Raw genomic sequence first — 22,907 nt, forward strand, 5'->3', positions numbered from 1 at the left:
ACAGAATTCTTTCAACAACAAAAAAAATAAATACGCCTTCTGGAGTGGCCCAGTCCTGACCTCAACCCGATTGAGATGCCGTGGCATGACCTCAAGAGAGCGATTCACACCAGACATCCCAAGAATATTGCTGAACTGAAACAGTTTTGTGAAGAGGAACGGTCCAAAATTCCTCCTGACCATTGTGCAGGCCTGATCCGCAACTACAGAAAACATTTGGTTGAGGATATTGCTGCCAAAGGAAGGTCAACCAGTTATTAAATACAAGGGTTCACATACTTTTTCTACCCTGCACTGTGAATGGTTACATGGTGTGTTCAATAAAGACATGAAAACATATCATTATTTGTGTGTTATTAGGTTAAGCAGACTGTGTTTGTCTATTGTTGGGACTTAGATGAAGATCAGATCACATATTTTTACCAATTTATGCAGAAATCCAGGTAATTCCAAAGGGTTCACATACTTTCTCTTGCCACTTTAATGAATTTAACAGGTTAATTGCATAGTCTTATTATGGGTCGCATGTGATATGAAGTGATACATATTACCCCAATACACATTTACATCTTGGCTTTCCCTTATCGGGCCTCTGCCTTTTGCCTTACCCACTGGGCACACACTGGTTGAATCAACATTGTTTCCATATCATATCACCGGAATCACGTTGAACCCAGTGGGTAGCTGTTTTATCAAACTATTGCACCTTCAATGTTTTTAATCCTACAGTTTTGCTTTTGTATTTTATTGTTGCCTATGTACAGTGTCCTTGGGGGGCCATGAATGACTCATTACAAAAGAAGTTCTCATTAATATTTATTTCAAATCAGTGAACCAATTCTCGTTGCGAAGTTATGCAGGATTACAAATGACACATTTAAAGCAGGAATCTTAATTTCTTGCAAACAGCCTCTGAAAATGACTTTGCTACTTTGGCACAAAACCTAGCGAACCTCATGCTAGTTAAAGGGTGCTTAACACGATGAGAGAAATGTCAGTGAACACCTTGCCAGAGGTCAGTCTAAGACTGTCCTTTGCTCCCTTTGTAGCCATCTTGAGATGAATGCACTAACTGTAAGTCAGTCTGAAAAAAGAGTGTCTGCTAAATTACTCAAATGTAAAATGTAAATATTCAGTCATGTCCAGGTTCATGGACACAGGGACAAGAAGCCACAGTATATCTTTCCAGGCATCGGAGCTGTTGACGTTTTTCATAAAATGGGCGCCTGCCAGAAGAATCTGTTAGGTGCCCCAGACTGACAAGCAGCACAAACAAAATTCTCTCTTTGTAGGTTATCTTAATTGCGTCCCTCTCTCACAGAGTGTGCCCACTCGGTTCGCCATGTCAGGAATAATGCCATTCGCCCTCATGTTTTTAATTCAAACTCCCTCTTCTATTTCAATGAGTGTCATTGACTATTCATGGTTTTTGACAAAGGAAGATATGTTTATCTCTGCCCAAAAAAATGGCTGCATTTCGAATTTAATACATTTTCTTTGCAATAGCGAGTCTACAGATGATAAACAATGGTGCGAATGGCAGAAGTATTTTTTTCTCTTTTTCAAATTTCTAGAATATTTTTTTTTTTTACACACTTATTGGTGTACACTGTTACACTGAATGTATTAACTAGCCTATTTTGAACACCTCCAAGCTTATCCGTGTGTACTCTATTTGACCCCAAGGTTACTTCCTAGTGTAGGAATGGCCACCCTTGTGGACAGGCACATTGGGATATTCCCTTGATGGCAGAAGAGAACATTAAATCTGTGGGCGGTGAAGCCCTCTTTGATAGAGATAGAGAAGGCCAGTGTGGCCATGGGAAGTTTGACTGTATGAGGCAGGCACATAGAGATGGAAAGAGGGCACACCTCCTATCTTTACCATTGATCGCCTTTGACCGCCTCTGTGACAGCATGGGCAATGCCATTGAGGGCTTTCCATAGAATTACTCATAGAATTATAGGATCTCTATGTGGTTATGTCCGTTTCATGCTAAAACAGCCTTTGTGGGAAGTGTGTCCTCTATCCATCTCTATGGGCAGGCTGGACACTCACAGGCTTCTACCTCCCCAGTCAGCTCTTATCTGGCTGCTCCTTTTGATGAGTGGAGAGTGGGGGGAGGATGGTGTCTGAAGGTCATCTCTGGAAACCAACCAGGGGACTGATATGGGTTGAACTGCAGGCGCTCCCAGGGGAGGAAGCCTTTGGTCTCAAACCACCCAGATCTGGGTCAAAATACTTGTTTGCTTTGAACGCTTGATTGAACCTGCCTGGAGTTCCTTTGAATCTTGGGACGATTCCATTGGTTCCATTGAACCAGGCAAGTTCAATCAAGCACAAACAGACAATTTGAAAAATAAATGAAAAATATTTGAGCCGAGGTCTAACCACCCGAAACTGGGTTCATATGAGGCTGTTTTGAGCACATCATGTTGAAACCACAACATTGACATAACTTCAGAGGAAATGTGCACTACTAAGGGGTTGTGTGTGTGTGTGTGTGTGTGTGTGTGTGTGTGTGTGTGTGTGTGTGTGTGTGTGTGTGTGTGTGTGTGTGTGTGTGTGTGTGTGTGTGTGTTTCTATGCGTCCATCTAAGTGTGTCATGTGCTGCTTGCCAAACTGTTCCATTGACTGTCGCTTGCGGGCAAACATTTCCTTCCACACCACCACCACAACTACAGCCAAAATGTCCCTCCTCCTCCTCCTCCCCCTGCCCACCTCCCCCCTGTCGCCAGCACCACCACAACCACAGCTGGATCAATCTTTCAAACCAGCAGGCGCCACCGTCGGCCCTCCCGAGCAGTGCCCATACCCCACTTTCTCCCTCTTATTTACGACTATGTAGAGTGGAACCGACAATGGTGGAGGGAAGATGCCGAGTCTGAGAGTGAAAGAGCTCAACACACGACCCCTGTTGATCTGGGATGATCTCAAAGAAGGAAATGGAGCTTCGTCAGCTTCGTCAGCCCCGTATTGACAAAGCGTCTCTGAGTAGGTGTGCTGATCCTTCTATAATCTTATTCAGAATGAGCCAAAAGAGAAAACTGATCCTAGATCAGCACTCCTACTCTGAGAGGCTTTCTCAATATGTACCCAGGTCTTTGTCTTGGGCTTAGGCTGCTAAAGCGATTAATCTAGTGCTAAAGCCAAACTACATTTAGCAGGTTCATTATCTCTATGGATTTGTTTAAATGGGAGACATATTGCATTACCCAATATGCACATCTCATATATCATAGACAGGACAGAGTGCTTACTGTATGTGTGTATGTTATATCGTTTACTGCTCCTTGCACTGTTTTGTTTACAAGTTGTAACATATCTATTGCCTCAACCCACTGGGCACAGACGTCAATTCTATTCCACGTTGGTTCAGCGTAATTTCATCAAATGTCGTGGAAACAATGTTGATTCAACCAGAGTGTGCCCAGCGGGAAGGGCGTTGATTGAAAAATCCATTTTGAATTGTTGATATTGAAAAGAAAAGCAGCACACTGACATGGCTCAAATCAATGTGATCAATGCCAACGTTTCGGCAGTTAGACCTTCATCAGGGTTTCAAAGGTATTGACATCCACTTAGCTTGTAGAGCTGGGAAATATTGTTGCTATGTATTTTTGTTCTCTTGATTACAATGGAAATTGTAAGTCGTTCGGCCTTGCATCGTGTGATTTTCCCCCAGTTACATAAGGTTTTACTGGCTTTATTCAGCAAATAACGCATCACACTTACAATTACTCATAACTGTTGAACAATGAGCTGACGTAACATTTCGCACACCAAAATTCCCTTTTGGATGAAATTTGTAGGATTTTCTGCTCCTGTGTGTGTGTGTTTCTTTCGGTTGTACATGCATCGTGAGTGCAAACCTCCAATGATCAGCAGACCATTGCATATGCCATCTCCTTTTCACTGTAGTTTTCCTATAATAAACCAAGTAAAGTTTGTGGCTCTTTGGATAAGATAAGTACTCTACTGTACACCAGTCTATTTCCTATCTGCTTTTCACACTCCTTTGTCGTAACATAAACAAAGAGCTTGTGCTGTTTTGTGGTCGGAAAGGTGCAAAACATTCCCCCTTTTCACTCACATAGCATTGACACGTTGCACTGAGGTGGAAACATTTCAATTATGAAGCATAACATATTTTGTCTGTCACTTACCAGTATTTATGCTTAGAATAATAATTGAATTAATAAAATGGTTGTCGTCTTTGTGAGACCAATGCGGAAGAGGCACAACTAGGATGTATTCTTCTATGGAAATTAAGTTTCCGTTTTTTTTTTTTGGACCATATGTATTGGCACAATGACAAATCCACCGGAAACAAATCATATGTAAATTGGAAAAGTAGCTTGTCATTCAACGCTCATTGTCACCAAAATCAAAGATATTTTGTGCGCAGCTGTGTTCAAGTGATAAGAGATAGAAGAAAATAAACGTGTCGGGGTTTTCAGGCGTCAGTATAACACAAAACGTAACATTGTGGAGAAAGCTGTAACTCAAGGTCCATCAGAAGGATTGACAACATTTGGATGGATGGTACGTATCGCGTTATCTATATTTATTTTGTTATTATTAAAGAGGGGGACACGTTCAATGCATCCATCTGACTGACAGTGTGGAGCTTTGTGAGCAAAACAGAAGCCATTTCTCTCCATCTCTTTTCATAGGCTGAAGTGACACATTTTCAGCAATGAAATGACCCGGATCACACCACATTTCCCTGCACACATTCCAATGCGGAACCTAAAAGCCTTACCAAAATGTTAATTGCAATGACCCATGCAGTATCATGTGGGGTTTTTTTTCTCAACGTATCATGTGAGAAAACAGGTCATGTGGAACCTAGTCCAAAGAAGTGCACTATGTAGGGAATAGGGTGCCAGTTGGGAGGTAACCACATGTGCAAGTGCTCACTAGCCACTCCTCTTCCAGCCTTAACTCTAACAAAGCATCCTGAAAATGAATGGCGTGTTATGTCGGCCTCTTAGGATTCTTGACTAGACTTACCTTTGTTTTTGAAGGCCAGATTTACATTTACATTCCTCTGACCAGTGTTCAACGGGCCTGTAAAGTCGTTGAGTCAGCAATCCCATTGTGCAAAGACTCGTCCAAAGCACCTCTAGAATGCACTTTAAACTATACATCACACAATCATAACCCGTGGTGAGACATTAAAGCATTGAAGGCCCTGAGCATAAAAGAGCACTTAAAATGATGAAGTGCCTGCTTACAACATGCTGTTTGTAATGAATGTAATTATCTCATCATGTTAGTTCAATTATGCCCTCAGCGTACAGGTTCAATCTACAGAAGGCACTTTAGAATAAATGTTTTTATTGTTAAAAGGGATTCAGTACTCTGACATGTCTTGCTTCAGTAATGGGACATATGAGAACAGGTCATTGTCTGGTACCAATTTATGACATCACTGTTGGATATTTATTTTTTTGCAGAATGCCATGTCGTTTTTCTATACTTCATTCTGAAGGTTCAGTTTCCAAACAAACAATATTTATCCGAAACATAGAGCTTGCCTTGTTTGGTCTCCTCAGTCGCTGTAACTCTCCCAGAAATAGAAACTATGTTCAATGAAAACCATTGATAACAGAAAACAAATAAATCTTCACATTGATTGTCTGGGTAGTCTTTTGCAGGTGACAGCAGTTGGTATATCCAGGAGAAAAGCACAGGCCCCACTGGTCAGATAAAATTCCTAGTCAACAAGTTTGCTTGTTTGGTTTGAACAAAGCTAGACTGTCACGCCCTGGCCATAGAGAGGCTTTTATCCTCTATTTTGGTTAGGCCAGGGTGTGACTAGGGTGGGCATTCTATGTTCATTTTCTATGTTTTGTATTTCTTTGTTGTTTGGCCGGTGTGGTTTTCAATCAGAGGCAGCTGTCTATCATTGTCTCTGATTGAGAACCATACTTAGGTAGCTTTTTCCCACATGGGTTTTGTGGGTAGTTGATTTCTGCGCTTTGGTCCTCACCTTCTTCCACCAACAGCTGTTAGATAGACAGGATACACAACGGTATTGCTGAGGCAGAGCGGTGATGCTGTGTGTCTATCTTCCTACTTTGTGACTGTGTTGGTTTGCTGGCGTGTTGAACACAGCGTAACAGAACAATGATTACGCTTGAGTCTATTCTTGAGGCTCTTCTTGATCTCTTCGTGGTCATATTGTACACACCAGGCAACAACAAAAAAAAGTGTCAGCATTAGTTTCCACATTATCTCAACCTACTTCATCAATGTTATCACCGGGGGTGAAAGTAAGGTGGTTTGGTGACCCGGCAAAATAAATAGTGGGGGTGCTCTACCGGTGAAACATGAGCCTTTCCCAATTAATAAAACTATAGGCTACTACACCCTTACTGTATGTCAGCCACATTAAACAATGTGAGGATTGACTGAAAACTGGGTGATATATGCTCCAAATATCCAAACAGTGTTGTGGTTTGAGGAAAACACTTACGTTTTGTCAAGGTGGAGATGAGTGGCCGAGACACTCTACGTTTTGTCAAGGTGGAGATGAGTGGCCGAGACACTCTACGTTTTGTCAAGGTGGAGATGAGTGGCCGAGACACTCTACGTTTTGTCAAGGTGGAGATGAGTGGCCGAGACACTCTACGTTTTGTCAAGGTGGAGATGAGTGGCCGAGACACTCTACGTTTTGTCAAGGTGGAGATGAGTGGCCGAGACACTCTACGTTTTGTCAAGGTGGAGATGAGTGGCCGAGACACTCGCAGAGACGAGTGGACAACCGTGGACGCATCAATTCAGGCTACAAGTCTAGGCCTAATGACAATCACAAAATGTCATTACAATACACCTGGGTGTTTTGTAACAGATGTCACTTTCCAATCGTAAAATGTGCAGGTGCACAGGGCACTGCTGGGGTTTGGATGCTGAAATTCTTTTGTGAATGGACGAGCATGCGCGGGTAGCCTACAGGAGCCACATTAAAAGGCATAGGCGGCGTGTCCATAAGGCTAAGGGAAGCTAAGCTTTCTTTAAAGTCAATTGAATTAAATTGTCAAAAGGATGTGGCCTAATTAGCTTACTCCTGTCCACAGAAATAAATCAAATCCTTTAAAATAGGCTACTACACCAGAAAGCATAATTTTGGCCACAGAGGATCATTAGCTTCTTTAAAAAAAAAAAGCTGTAGATTGTTTTGAATTGCATAGCCTACAGTCGGAAGTGCCCGCAATTTGGGCAGCTCGCACTGCTAATCCCAAATAGATGATTGTGGAGTTGCGACTGTCAGTGAAAAGCAAAGAGACCCAGGCAGGCATATTGCAATATTTCAAAATACAATCATAGAAAAACAATTTGGAAAGCAAGTAGCTATTGCTGTAAAGAGATAGTGAAAGTGAAATGACTCCAGTCTGTCTTTCAGTTATGAACATTTTTAACTTAATTGAGTGAAAAGTTGCCTATCATATTGGTACAAGCAGAGAACATCAGCCGTATTCCCTGTGAGTGTGCATATTCCCTGGCTTTGTCATTTGGTCACGGCCACTTTTGTGGTACTGACCCAATTTCCAACTCCAGGTTAGATGGACGTCCGATTTTATTTGTGTCCCCTCTTGTCGTAGGCCGATTATATGGATCAGGCAACATCGTAATTTTTTTGCAGTGTAAAAAAAAACATTGAATCAACATGACTAGTTGGTTGAAATTGGTTCAAAAATCATAAAATGATGTCTGCACATAATAGGGTTTCAAGGTTTGATTAAAAGTCTTTACCCGGTAATGGATCCTTTTTATCTTCCAGAAGATGTATTATTATAAACAGCAATGAAAAGTTAGACCATTATTTTCAATTCCTTCCAACTATATCATTCTTACCCATACACTCTTCAAACCTGCCTTGCAGTTTTCCCGCACCGCCTGATAGAATCAGAATGGATTTATTGATCGCTGGTTCATATTCATCCAGGTTTGTAGTGCACAGTAGTTATGATGGCGTTTGAGCTGCAATTGCAGATTCAGGCTCCAAAGACACGGACTGTGTAGATAGATAATGATCCTAATATGGATCTTCTGATGGGGAGATGATGCCTCTGTGATAATTAAAGAGAGACTGTCATTTCCTCGGCTCTACAGAATGCCTTGAGTATCGTGGACAGTCTGGTTTCTAATGTGGGGCCTTGTTGACCTCTAATCTGAAGGCAGCCAGTATGGAGACCATGTTCAGTAATATGGGGCCTCATTGAGTTCTGATCTGATCCGAAGTCAGGGAGTATAGTATTATTCATGTCATTAACATGAAGTCATAAACAGTTCTGTAATGTGTTTGAGTTCTCAAGGCACACACACACACACAGTACCTGGAGGGGTAGGTCCCGAGTGGACAGCCATACCCTCTGCCCGACCCGATAGCGAGGTGCCAGAGTCCGGTGGAGGTCCACTTGTCGACGATACCTGGAGGTGGTCTTGAGAAGAGCCACCTTAGCTCTTTTCCAGGTACGCCGACAGTGGCGGACGAACATCTGGGCTGAAGGTACGTTGAACATCTGGGCTGAAGATACGTTGACCTCAACTTCTTGCTCTGGGAAGAGCGGGGGCTGATTCCCCTTTCAAATGCTCCATGGGGTTAGTCCAGTAGCCGAGCAAGGGAGAGTGTTCCTGGCGTATTCCACCTAGACCAATTGCTGACTCCAGGTGGTGGGGGTACTGGCAACCAGACGCCGGAGTGCCGTCTCCATATCTTGATTGGCTCGCTCCAACTGGCCATTAGATTGGGGATGAAACCCAGAGGACAGGCTGGCTGACGATCCAATAAGGGGGCAGAGCGCCTTCCAGAATTGGGACGAGAACTGAGGACCCCGGTCCGAGACAACGTCAACCGGGAGTCCATGGATACGTCTCCTTGGCAGAAGGTAACTTAGGAAGAGGGGTGAAGTGGGCGGCCTTTGAGAATCTGTCCACCACCATCAGGAAGGAGGGTGGTGTTGCCATCTGACGAAGGAAGCCCAGTGACATAATATGGGACCAAGGGCGATGAGGGACAGGAAGTGGCTGTAGGAGGCCAGACGGAGCTTGCCGCAGAGTCTTGCTTTGAGCGCATACCATGCGTGCGGCGATGAAGGCCGAGACATCAGGAACAAACAAGGTCCGACTGGGAACACTGAGCCTTGCGGACCAGAGCCTCAATTCCCCAAACAACAGAAGCCGCCAATCAAGAGGCAGGGAGGATGGTCTCAGATTCAGAGCGAGTGGCAGTGGAACTGCATAGATGGGAAAGAGCGTCCGGCTTCACGTTTTTGGACCCTGGGTTGTAGGATATGGTGAAATTTAACCTAGTAAATCACAGAGCCCACCAGGCCTGCCTGGAATTAAGGCGCTTAGCTGTGCGGAGATATTCCAGATTCATGTGGTCGGTCCAGACGAAAAACGGATGTTCAGCTCCCTCCAGGCAGTGTCACCACTCCTCCAGTGCCATTTTGACCGCCAGGAGTTCTCAGTTACCCACGTCGTCGTTTCTTTCTGCAGAGTTGAGTCGATGGGACAGGAAGGCACAGGGATGAAGCTTTTGGTCCTGGGCAGATCGCTGGCACAGGATGGCCCCCACTCCAACATCAGAAGCATCAACCTCAACCACAAATTGACGGGACGGATCCGGATGGGTGCTGTTGTGAACCGATGCTTCAGGTCCACAAAGGCTTTGTTGACAGCTGGAGACCATGTAAATGGTACTTTGGGAGAGGTGAGTGCAGAGAGGGGGGGCGTCGGGGTGCTGTGACCCCAAATGAAACGGTGGTAGAAGTTAGCAAAACCTAGGAAACATTGCAACTGCACCCTGGACGTGGGTTGAGGCCAATCCACCACTGCTTTCCCCTTTCCAGGATCCATCTGGACATTTCCCTCAGCGATGACATATCCCAGAAACGAGATGATAGAGCGGTGGAACTCACACTTCTCGGCTTTTACGAACAATTGTTTATTCTGCTTCTTCTGGAGGCGCTGAAGGACCTGTCTGACATGCAGAACATGTTCTTGAGCTGACTGGGAAAAAAACAGGATGTCATCAAGGTATACGAACACAAACTGGTTTAGCATGTCACGGAGCACATCGTTTACCAGGGCCTCGTTTACCAGGGCCTGCTATTGGGACAATCCAAAAGGGGTAGGCAAGAGAATGGTCGTAGACAGGCAAAAGGTCAGAACCAGATCAGAGATCCAGAGGTACAGAAGGGCAGGCAGGCTCGAGGTCAGGGCAGACAGAATGTTCAGGCAGGCGGGAATGGTGTCCAGAAAAACAGGCAAAACTCAAAACTGGGAGGACTAGTAAAGAGAGTAGAAAAGCAGGAGCACGGAAAAAAACACGCTGGTTGACTTGAACATACAAGACGAACTGGCACAGAGAGACAGGAAACACAGGGATAAATACACTGGGGAAAATAAGCGACACCTGGAGGGGGTGGAGGCAATCACAAGGACAGGTGAAACAGATCAGGGCGTGACACACACACACACACACAAACACATGCTTACACACACACATGGACAAATGGTGCTGAGGTGCTGAAGGTCCAATGATAAGTCATACCATTCAAACCAAACACCAAATTCTCATATATACAGTGTACACTAGGCATAGGGATGCAGAGATGTCCATGACATGACCATGTCACACGCACACACAAAAACACACACACAAACACATGCTTACACACACACAACCCTTCATCAGCAGTGTGCACTAGGAATACAACGATGCCCTCAGCAAGAGTCCACACACGCGCACACACACACACACACGCACACCCTGTTCTCTGGTGGTGGCGATAGATCACATAACCAAAGCCTCTCTCCACCCCCTCATTTCCTGTATGGGTCTGATTCCCGGCATTTCCTCCACATTTTCCAGACGGCCTGACGGGCGGCGGCCAGCGGGGGAGAAACGCTTGGCCACTGGGTTGGTGCCAGAGACTGGTTCTCATGTTTTACCACATCAACCCATTAGGCAACTCATTCATTACCAGTTATAGGCCCTATATGGAGAGGAGAGGAGAGGAGTTTAGAGGAGAGGAGTTTAGAGGAGAGGAGTTTAGAGGAGAGGAGAGGAGAGGAGAGGAGAGGAGAGGAGAGGAGAGGAGAGGAGAGGAGAGGAGAGGAGAGGAGACAAGGCGACCCAAAGACACTCAACTGTCCTGGCCTCATTTTATTTTACTGGATGTCTCTGAAAAGAACTATCACTCTGCCATCAACTGGCCAGCCCTGGTCTGAGACAAAAGAGAGAGAAAGAAATACAGACGTTTACCCACCACCTGCCCTGGTCCATGGGTCCATTATGAGAAAGACAAAGAAGCAGAAGAGTTGAAACAAGTGGAACAGATGAGCAGTGGAGACGGATCAAATGGTTCATACTGATTTACGCTCAAAGAGGCCGAAATTGGCCCTTCTGATTGCCTTGAACCTGGCTATTGGAAGACAGTGTACTGAAACCAGACTCCTATCATAGTCCGTGTCCCAGTTAAGGTACAGCTTACAGGGGACACACTGAATACCAGGAAGTAGAGTTCACTTTTTTATAAGGAATTCGAATTTCTTATTAAAATGTCTTGTTCACAATTAAAACATTAAGTTGCCTTTGAGATCTAGGGTCTTGGCAAAATAACTTATTATGCAACTCTTGGACAATACTACAGTAATTTGAATGAATTTCATGCCTTTTTTTGTCCTCTGCTAAAGGACATATTTTACCGTTCAATAGCAGACCTGGGTTCAAATATCATTTGAAATAATTTCAAATGATTTATGTGGGCTTGATTGAGCTTGCCTGACACAATGGAACCAATATCATATTTGCAAAGTGTAAACTTGCCCCATCTGGCACTCCAGGCAGACTAAAGAAAACATTAAAAGGTCTAGGAACATTTCAACTAGTATGTGAACCCAGGTCGGTTTAGTAGCACAGGGCCATTGCTTCCCTGGGAGGAGTTTACTTAGTTTCTCCTTAGTTTCTCCTCGTTTGATCTGTCATTTAGAAGGTGAACACTCTTTAATGTGACCAGAGGGAGAGGGGCATACTTTAAGAGCCTCTCATTAGGGATGACCCAAGGCAGGAGAAGAAGGAGGTGGGGGGGGCGTCCTCCGTTTATATAAGCAGGGTCTGAGAGAGAGGAAGGTTGGAGGTAGAGAAAAACAAAGAGAGAGCAAAGCAAAGAATAGAGATAAAGAGATACACAGAGGTATAAACTCACCCCATCATTCCCGCTATTGTTTAGTGGAGAATGCAACAATGAAACGAGTGGGAGATAAGGATAAATACCTGTGGAGAAAGACACTATGTGACAAAGAAAGTGACAAAGAAAGAGAGGAAGAATGAGGGGAAGGGGGAACTGAAACGCTCTCACCTCAAACATGCCCTGTTGGATAAAATACAGACAGACAGACAGACAGACAGACAGACAGACAGACAGACAGACAGACAGACAGGCAGACAGACAGACAGACAGACAGACAGACAGACAGAAACATAATTAGACCCCAACCAAATCATAAGAAAACACAAATATAATTACTTGACAGAATTAACAAAAGAACAAAACAAACTGGAATGATATTTGGTTCTAAACAGAAAGTGCACAGTCTCATAATATCTGACCACTGTGGCTGATCCTAAATTAAGAAAAGCTTTGACTATGTACAGACTCAGTGACCATAGCCTTGCTATTGAGATAGGCCCACGAAGGCAGACCTGGCTCTCAAGAGAAGACATGCTATGTGCACACTGCCCACAAAAGGAGGTGAAAACTGAGCTGCACTTCCTAACCTCCTGCTAAATGTATGACCATATTAGAGACACATATTTCCCTCCGTTTACACAGACCAACAAAGAATTTGAAAAGAAATCCAATTTTGATAAACTCCCAAATATTTTAGGTGAAATACAGAGGTATTCAATCACAGCATCATTACCACAAGAAAAGGGGAATCAGTGAAGAACAAACACCATTGTAAATACAACTGATAATTATGTTGATTTATTCTCCCTTTTGTACTTTAACTATTTGCACATTGTTATAACACTGTACATAATAATATGTAACATGACGTTTGAAATGTCTATATTCCTTTGAGACTTTTGTGAGTGTAAAGTTACTTTTCTTTACTGTTCATATTCTATGAAATATTTCACTTTTGCTAATTATCTACTTCACTTGCTTTGGCAATATAAACATGTGTTTCCCATGCCAATAAAGCCCTTTGAATTGAGAGAGAGAGAGAGAGAGAGAGAGAGAGAGATCGATACAAAATAAGACAACATACAGTGCTATTAGAGGTATAGTGGGCAGTATGCCGTGAGGCGGGAGAGCACCATCGTTAATCAGCTCATCCATCCTGATGAATGATAGACAGCTGCTGAAGACTAGATGGAGGCGAATGCTAAATAACTAGACGAGTAGAGCAGGGGGATGATTGATTGACAGATGGCAGATGAGCGGTGGAGGCGGGCCCGTAAGTCATGCCTAAGTTGGAGGCCGTCATTACAGTTTGAGATGCATTTGTCAGAGATGAATATGTGGAGTCCCCATGCCAGACAACGTGGGCTGCTGTGCAAGTCACTCCAAAATAGACAGAGACAGACTGGACTGCCAAGCGTATCCAAACAAGTTGATATCTGCTTATTTCTGAACACTTTTTCCGTACATTTGGACTATTGGTTTAATATGCTTATAAAAATATATAGGAATACAGATGGGCTTCCAATATTACTCATAAATGCTTTCTTGCTTATAAATGATAAAAAATGATGAAATACCAATTTATTAATAGCACATGCTAATTGTGTTGTCAGTAGTGACCCAAACAGGTTGTGAAGAAATGTGGCTTTGGGCCCAGTTTCCCAAAAGCATCTTAAGGTTGAATTCATCTCAGAACCATAGGTTACGTTCATCTCTTAACACCTTAAGATGCTTTTGGGAAGCCGGGCCCAGACCTCTATACCAGGCGGTGTCAGAGGAAGGCCACTCCCCCCCCCTTTGTTTTTACACTGCTGCATATTATCTATGCATAGTCACTTTACCCCTGCCTACATGTACAAACTACCTCGACTAACCTGCACACACGCACATTAACTCGGTACTGGTACCCCCTGTTTACAGCCTAGTTATTGCTACTTTATTGTGTCACTTTTTACAACTTTTTTTTACTTTCATTTATTCAGTAAATATTTTCTTAGCTCTATTTTCTTACAACGGCATTGTTCGTTAAGAGCTTGTAAGTAAGCATTTCAAAGTACGGTTGTATTCAGCGTACCTGTTGTATTCGGTGCATGTGACAAATACAATTTGATTTGGTATTAGGCCTGGTCAAAAGCACTGTACTGTAGGGTTCAATTTCATACACAAACATGGTGCTTTTCAGACTTCCTGTCTTTTTCGTGGTTTCTTATCTTGTCACAGTAGGTGGCAATTCAAAAAGGAGTAAAGCGGACATGAAAAGTAGTTCAGATAAGTGAACTATTTTATTTTGAAGAAAGCCGTTCTGGTACTTTCACATCAAGTCAGTGAAATGGATCACTTGAACCTTAAAACTATAAAAGTAGGACAAACATTTGTCCTTCGTAAACTTCTGCCTGTGTGTACCCTAGAGGAAGCTAAAGATAACTGATGGTATCTAACCCTTAATGTAGGTACAGAGTTTGAAGTGAATCATTTAAATAAATAAAAAATCTTTAAAGGCCCAGTGCAGTCAACAACTAGATTTCCCTGTGTTTTATATATATATTTCAACACTATGAGGTTCGAATAATACTGTCAAATTGTCACTCTATTTTGTGTAAAAGCTGCTTGAAAATACTGCCTGAAATTTCTGTCTGTTTTGGTGGGATGGAGTTTTTGCCTGTCTGGTGACATCAGGAGAAGAAGGAGATCAATAAGAAGCAGAGTTCCAAAACTCTCCGCAAAAATCCCCAACTATCCCCTTAGCCACACTACGGTGATTAAGTTGTAAACAGAATTATCATGTCAACGTAGGAGTAGCACGCATAATGAAATTAGCACACTTACTTGTTTTGAATTTTGAACTATTATTAGACTGTACACTTCTACGCATTGTTTTGATGTTACCTAGAAACCAGGGAAACTGCTATATCTTACCAACGTGTTACTAGAAAACGATATACTGCAGATGACCTGTACTGCCTTGCAACCCAGCAAATGGTAGTAAAAGTGTAAACATATATGTCGTGTATTACGTGGCCGCTGTGGAATTAGAGCTTGAGGTTTGTGTGTGTGTGTGTGTGTGTGTGTGTGTGCGTGCGTGCGTGCGTGCATGTGTGTACTTAAAGAGGTGATACCTGCAGTAACCTGTAACCAAATAGTTAAGCACTTAACCCCTGCCTTTCAGTGAAAACAGCTGCAATGACTCCTGTACTAACAAAGCCAACCGCTCACACGGCCCTCATTAATCCTATGTCAATCGAATTAAGTCACCACCCCCAACAGGAAGTGGCCATACAGTGTCATGATTAATGACCCATTCAACAGCATTGTAAACAGGAAGTGGGGGCTTCATTGGCCCTATATGTTGGCTTCTGATCGAAACACTTAAATTCAAAGCCTTTTTTGTCATAGCATTCATGGTACTGAGGTGAGTAGTTTCTCTCAATTACTTTTATATAGTTAGCCAAGCCAGGTGGCTAGCTCGTGTGAGACATACGTATGTATGGGAGGTATATTAACATTTATATAATGTTTGCTGCATTAGAACACTCTGTCACAATATATTCACATAGAACATAACAGTAATATAGAGAAAAATATTCTTCTGAGGTAGAGGGTGTCTTGAGAAATGTAGCCACAAGAGCTTTCAAATATTTGAGAGATAAATGATAACAGGCTTCCACTCTGGTAGATGAAGACGTATTGACTCTGTGATAAACAGCTTTGTCCTTTCCACACACGCCCGTCAGAAAGTAGCTGCCTCTTATCAGATTTGAGAGCAACCTCCACAGCTCTGCTAACAGCACACCGGTTTGTTTCCTTTAAAAATAGCAAGTGACACTCGCTCACCCTGTGTTTACACCCCAACCTCCTTATTACGCAACTCGGCAGCTGAGGAGCCCCCCACGACACACACACACACTGACACACACACACCTCCCAGCAGATGGAGAAGTGCTCATTGTCCTGCCTTAGAAAGAAAGGAGGGTTTGTCAGGAGAAACGTGTGTCCACATGCACACACACACACACACACACAGGCCTTTTCTGACCGCTGAAGGTACCGACAGGCTGATTGTTTTACTAAACTTAACGTGAGCCATTTGATCCGGTTGTTGTGGCAGGTTGTTGGATAAGATCACTCCAATTCCTTGACAAAGTGTTGCCTAATATCCAAGTATAAGACACCATATGCCCTAATATCTCAATGTGTATCTGTTATGAAAAGACAAACATGCTGGCCGCCAAGGTGATATTTGAAATATGTTGTATGTGGATCAGAATGTCTAAGCGGGGTTTGTTTGGGAGTAATTATAAATTGTTTTCATTGATTCGCTGTGAATATTCACTCACCAAACTGAACTTGTGCGTGCGTGCGTGCGTGCGTGCGTGCGTGCGTGCGTGTGTGCGCGTGCATGCATGCGTGAGTATGTGCGTGTGTAGTTCCTGTCTATCTGTCTGTCCTGCCAGTTCCAGTGTGTTGCTGACAGGTCTTTGGCAGAAGGAGGAACAGCAGTGCTGCTCTGGGAAGCTGCTCAGATGTTATTAGCTGCAAATCTGTCTCCCTGGGCGAAGAACCGCAAGGAAATAGCTTATCCCCCTGATTCTTCAGATTGGCAGCTTCATTAAATAGTACCTGCAAAACACCAGTCTCAAAGTTCTTTGCAGAGTTGCAAAGAAAAAGCCATATCTCAGACTGGCCAATAAAAAGAAAAGATTAAGATGGGCAAAAGAGCACAGACACTGGACAGAGAAACTCTGCCTAGAAGGCCAGAATCCCGGAGTCGCCTCTTCACTGTTGATGTTGAGACTGGTGTTTTGCAGGTATTATTTAATGAAGCTGCCAGTTGAGGACTTGTGAGGCGTCTGTTTCTCAAACTAGACACTCTAATGTACTTGTCCTCTTGCTCAGTTGTGCAACGGGGCCTCCCACTCCTCTTTCTATTCTGATTAGGGCCAGTTTGCGCTGTTCTGTGAAGGGAGTTGTACACAGCGTTGTACGAGGTCTTCAGTTTCTTGGCAATTTCTCGCACGCCTTAATTTCTCCGAATAAAAATAGACTGACGAGTTTCAGAAGAAAGGTCTTTGATTCTGGCCATTTTGAGCCTGTAATCGAACCCACAAATGCTGACGCTCTAGATACTCAACTGGTCTAAAGAAGGCCCGTTTTATTGCTTTTTAAAATCAGCACAACTGTTTTCAGCTGTGCTAACATAATTGCTAAAGTGTTTTCTAATGATCAGTTACCCTTTTAAAATGATAAACTTGGATAAGCTAACACAACGTGCCATTGTAACACAGGAGTGATGGTTGCTGACAATGGGCCTCTGTACGCCAATGTGGATATTCCATAAAAAATCTTCCGTTTCCAGCTACAATAGTCATTTACAACACTAACAATGTATTTCTGATCAATGTGATGTTATTTTAAAGGACAAAAAAAGTGTGCTTTTGTTTCAAAAACAAGAACATTTTTAAGTGACCACATACTTTTGAACGGTAGAGTACATGAACACATTGGGAGTGGAGAGAGACACAGATCCTATAGATATACATGAACACCTGGAGAGTGGAGAGAGACACAGATCCCTTAGATATACATGAACACCTGGAGAGTGGAGAGAGACAGAGATCCTATAGAAATACATCAACACCTGGGGAGTGGAGAGAGACACATATTCTGTAGATATACATCTATAGCTGAAAAGTGGGGGGAGACATTTCTTCCCAGCATCACTATAGGAGCAGCAGGTAGCCTAGTGGTTAGAGCGTTGGGCCAGTAACCGAAAGGTTGCTAGATTGAATCCCCGAACTGACAAGGCAAAGATCTGTCGTTCAGCCCCTGAACAAGGAAGTTAACCCACTGTTCCTAGGCCGTCATTGTAAATAAGAATTTGTTCTTATTAACTGACTTGCCTAGTTATATAAGGTTAAATTAAAAAAATATACCCAGGCCTAATAGCAGTATTCTCTGCTATGAGTGCTGCCTCTTTGGTAAAGTAGCACCTAGTGCATCTCCAGGTGTCCAATTTGTTAGCTAATCAGTTTGTTGTGAATTTGTGAAGTCATGTGAATTCTGGTGTATTCTTGCTATATTTACACAGCAGCTATCGTACGCTCAACCCCAGTCATAATAATAAGGAGACATTAGTCAAAATGATTGCTCTACTCAGAGGTCTTGTGAGCTCAGTTTGAACATAAACACATTCACGCCAAACAGCCAGTTGCCTCATTAGCTATACGATGATGCTGCAATTATTTGCTTTATCACATCTGACTGGCTCAAGTTTTAATTTCACACATATGAAAATGGATGATCCCAGATGGGCAACTAGTAAGCTGTTTGTTTGTGTGTGTGTGTGTGTGTGTGTGTGTGTGTGTGTGTGTGTGTGTGTGTGTGTGTGTGTGTGTGTGTGTGTGTGTGTGTGTGAGTGTGTGTGTGTTAAATCAACTAATTACATTTTCACTTGAGTCATACACTTAGTGGGACTGACAGCATTTTTAAAATGTTATTAAAATCTGTTCATACACACCTCCAGGGAGAATATGACACCTTTAAAAAAAAATGTTTAAGGTATTTGTGAAAATTCTATAGAAATACAGTGTGGGAAAGTGAAAATGCATATGAATAGTTAATAGACACTGCAGTAAATAAAACGTAATAAAAACATCTGTCTTGTCCGTGGACCAAGACTGCGCCACAGCCAATCAGAGCTAAAGTAGGCCTTTATGCAAATAAGCCATTTGCCACAAAGGCCTGCCATCACTCACTTTGAACTGGACTGTACTGTGTGTTTTCAGGCAGTGGAAACAGTTTAGAAAAGAAGGCCACAAAATACAACTGAATGGATTTCTGCAAAAACAGTATGTAAATACCACCGGAGTCCTCTTACATTTGGGAACTTAACAGTCCTATTGATCAAACAACCATGAAAAGGTAGGCTCTCTCTCCCTCGGTTATGCAAATCAATAATAACAAGATCATCAACTAATGCTAGCCAGAGCGAGATAAGCTAAAATCTAACGAGGGAACATTAGATAAACCCTCTCAAACATTTTCAGCTAATTGGCCGTCAAAATTGCACTGATAAACGATTGGGACTAGTTCTCTGCTCGTCCTTCTGCAGTTTGCCTTCCAATGCATGCTTGTCCCAACCCATGTTTTGACAATTTAATGGGAACTTGCCTGCCTGCCTACCCATTTGATCAATGCCAAATACATTTGATTGACAACTAAGGGTGCATTCGTAAATTGCCCCTAGTGTGTCAGAGTAGTAGTTAGTAAATTCAGAGCGTTGTCAGATTGTCTTTTGTAAATTCCTAGCTTTTCGCTCTAGGAGCGTTCTGAGAGAACACTGCACTATTGACACTGGATGCTCTGGCTGAGGAGTAGGGTTGATCCAAACATTCCTCGCAATGGTGGTCAAGCTCCCAAGCTAACTGGCTAAAAATGAGAGAACACCTCACTCGCCCTAGCAGAGCTGGTTAGGCTGTTTACATGTTATCTAGAGCGTTAGTGACTAACTGTGCTGCTGGCAACAATTATGTTGCCGACTTTACGGATACTGGTCACAATCAGTGGATGTATATTCATCAGATATTCTGCGCTCTGGAACACACAGACAGGAGTGCTCTGAAATCGGAGTAGTTAGCCAGAGTGAATTTACGAACGCTAGAGATATGCTAACTGGATAACAGTCATTCACCTTCAGCATTGCTAGATAGCTTGCAAGGCGATACATTTTTCTTGCTAGCTAACCAAATAACACTTGCATCTCTAGCTGTAGCCACCAAAAAAAAACGATATGAGGGAAAAAGTGAGGGTGTAAGGTTCAGCCAATCAGACTCAGTTTTTTCCCCACAAAAGGGCTTTATTACAGACAGAAACACTCTTCAGTCTCATCAGCTGTCCGGGGGCTTGGTCTCAGACGATCCCGCAGGTTAAGAAGCCGGATGTGGAGTGCTAGTGTGGTTACACGTGGTCTGTAGTTGTGAGGCCATGTGGATGTATTGACAAATTCTTTAAAACAAAGTTGGAGGCAGCGTGTGGTAGAGAAATGAACATTAAATTCTCTGGCAACAGCTCTGGCGGACATTCCTGCAGTCAGCATGCCAACAACCTCCCTGCTGTTTAATCAGCTCCTTGATATGCCACACCTATCAGGCGGATGGATTATCTTGGCAAACGATAAATGCTCACTAACAGGGATGTAAACACATTTGTGCAAAAAATGATTAGCCACGCTATGACTGACTTGTGATCATTTCCCCTGCTAGTTTGATTGAAATGACATTCCCAGCCTTACTTACATAAGTCCGTTTTTGTCCAAAATATAGTCATTTGAAACTGAAACAGTGCATCTCAAATGGGTGGAGGCAGCAAGCAATGTATCAGGCCAGCTGGGATTTACAACCTAATAGCAATATTTTTGGGAATTATATTAATCTTGCATTGAACTGCATCCGTATATTCTGCAAATTGCTTACTGTACGTCATGGGATTTTGAGTAAAATATAACATTTTTAAAACCTCTTATAAAGTTAGTTTTGTAGCAAAAACGGGGAACTTTATATTTTTGACTGATTGTCTGTTTGTTTCATATCTACAGTTTGTTAAAACGCTCTCAGTTCCACTTTAAACTTCACTGCAGATCTGCCATTGTCACAAGTGGATGATTCCAATGAAACCAAGTGATGTTTGTGTGTATTGCTCAACTTAAGATGCTGTTGCTCTGCTTTCAAATTATCTTGAATGCTCCTCCAATCCATTCAGCCCGGCTTTCCCTCTGCGATGCCAGTTCCAACCCAATGAGACAATTACACCGCCGATAATCTTCTTCGCCGCAGCAGAGTTGGGCATCAATTACACTTGCTTATTGGCAGTAAGTCGCCCTGGAAAACAATGGTGGGGGTGTGCCACTTTAGAATGAGTCTGAACGACGCCCCGCAAGAACCATTCCATTCTAAAAGGCCCTCTTTTCGTCAGGAGCTAAACGAGTGATTACAGAAACGACTTCAAGGGATCCGGATGAACTGTCTCTAAGGATATGCATTGCTCACTCATGCTGAGATTTTAAAAGGATAGTAAAGGGATTGCATTTATAATGCGCTTCTCACCAGGGCCTCGATTCATTCAAACCTGCATTGACATGAAACAGTTTTATATAGACAGTCCTTTTACCTTTTTATCTTTTAGAGTTGTAGCAGAACTTTTTGGGGTACATACCCTGACAGCTAAGTTATTATGGCCCAAATCCGGGCCAGAAGACTTAACCACATACCACTTGGAATTATGTTCGGGAAGTGGGCTGGTTGCCATATCTAGTACATCAGATCTTCCAGGAAAGGTGGATGTATCCCTGATTTAGTGGACCAACAACTATTGGACCACGTACAGCACCTGAATAGAGAACTGGCCCATAAGCAAAGGCCCAACCCTTCAGTGTGCATCTCCTACATTTGGACCAGATTTGGGCCATATAATGTGTGGTAAGATCTGACCCACAGTCTGGGTACTATTAGTCTCCCCTCACAGGTAGATGCTTCCAGAATTGTGCAAACCTTGTTGGGGATCCCCAGTGAACGGATTGGGAAACACTGATTTCATGCCTGTTCCACACTGACATTTAGAGGTGGAAAACAACCAGGAAATTAGAACATTCATCAGTTGATGATAACACTGAGCACTAGTTTCTCTCTAGATTTATCGCAGTCCATGTTGTCATCTCTCTTTAGAGTGTGCGTGTGTGCGTGCGTGCGTGCACGTGTGTGTGTTTAAATAGACCAGAAGGCCCCACAAGAATAGTAAATAGACAAACATTTTATCAACTGGGAACATTAAGGTTAGAATTAGTGTTAGGGTTAGAATTAGGGTTAAGGTTAGGTTTTGGGGTTACGCTTAGTGTTAAGGTTAGGGTAAGTGTTAGAGTAAGGGTTAGGGTTAGGGTTAGGGAAAACAGGATTTTGAATGGGACTGAATTTTGAATGGGACAGTCTAGTCGTACAAGACTGCGTGTGTGTGTGCGTGCGTGCTAGTGTGCGTGTGTGCTTACTTGCTTGTGAGTAGTATCAGTGTTTGTCTATTTGACCTACAAAGTGTATGTGTGTGTGTGTGTGTTTGCTTGAGTTCCAGTGTGTGTAGTGTGTATACTGATGTGCCCAGTAGAACTGCAGATTAATAGAGGTCAGTGGCGATGTCCTCTAGTGGCTTTTCACAGGTCACTGTTGCGTACACAAGCCAAACGTCTGTATCCTGCTCTCTCTAACACTTCTGGGGATTCTCAAAGCTGTCCTACTGAAAGCCACAACACCATAAGCAAAGGCTAAAGAGCTACTCATTATCACATAGTGTTGCTGATTTCTACCCTACTTCTATCCCCAACCTTTAAAGAAAACTTTAGAAACCAGCCCTGGATCAGTTTCTATGAGCCACAAAGCGCCCATACCAATTTCCCGTATCTGCTTTATATCTTTCCCCTATCAACTTCAACCTGTCAGGCAGCTTTACTATGATGACCTGTCAGGCAGCTTTATTATGATGACCTGTCAGGCAGCTTTACTAAGATAGGTCATCAAAATAAGCTGCTTGATTAGTTATCAGGCAGCTTTACTAAGATAGGTCATCAAAATAAGCTGCTTGATTAGTTATCAGGCAGCTTTACTATGATGACCTATCAGGCAGCTTTACTATGATGACCTATCAGGCAGCTTTACTA

The sequence above is a fragment of the Oncorhynchus clarkii genome, chromosome 10 (genome assembly GCF_045791955.1).
Source record: "Oncorhynchus clarkii lewisi isolate Uvic-CL-2024 chromosome 10, UVic_Ocla_1.0, whole genome shotgun sequence".
Taxonomy (NCBI): domain Eukaryota; kingdom Metazoa; phylum Chordata; class Actinopteri; order Salmoniformes; family Salmonidae; genus Oncorhynchus; species Oncorhynchus clarkii.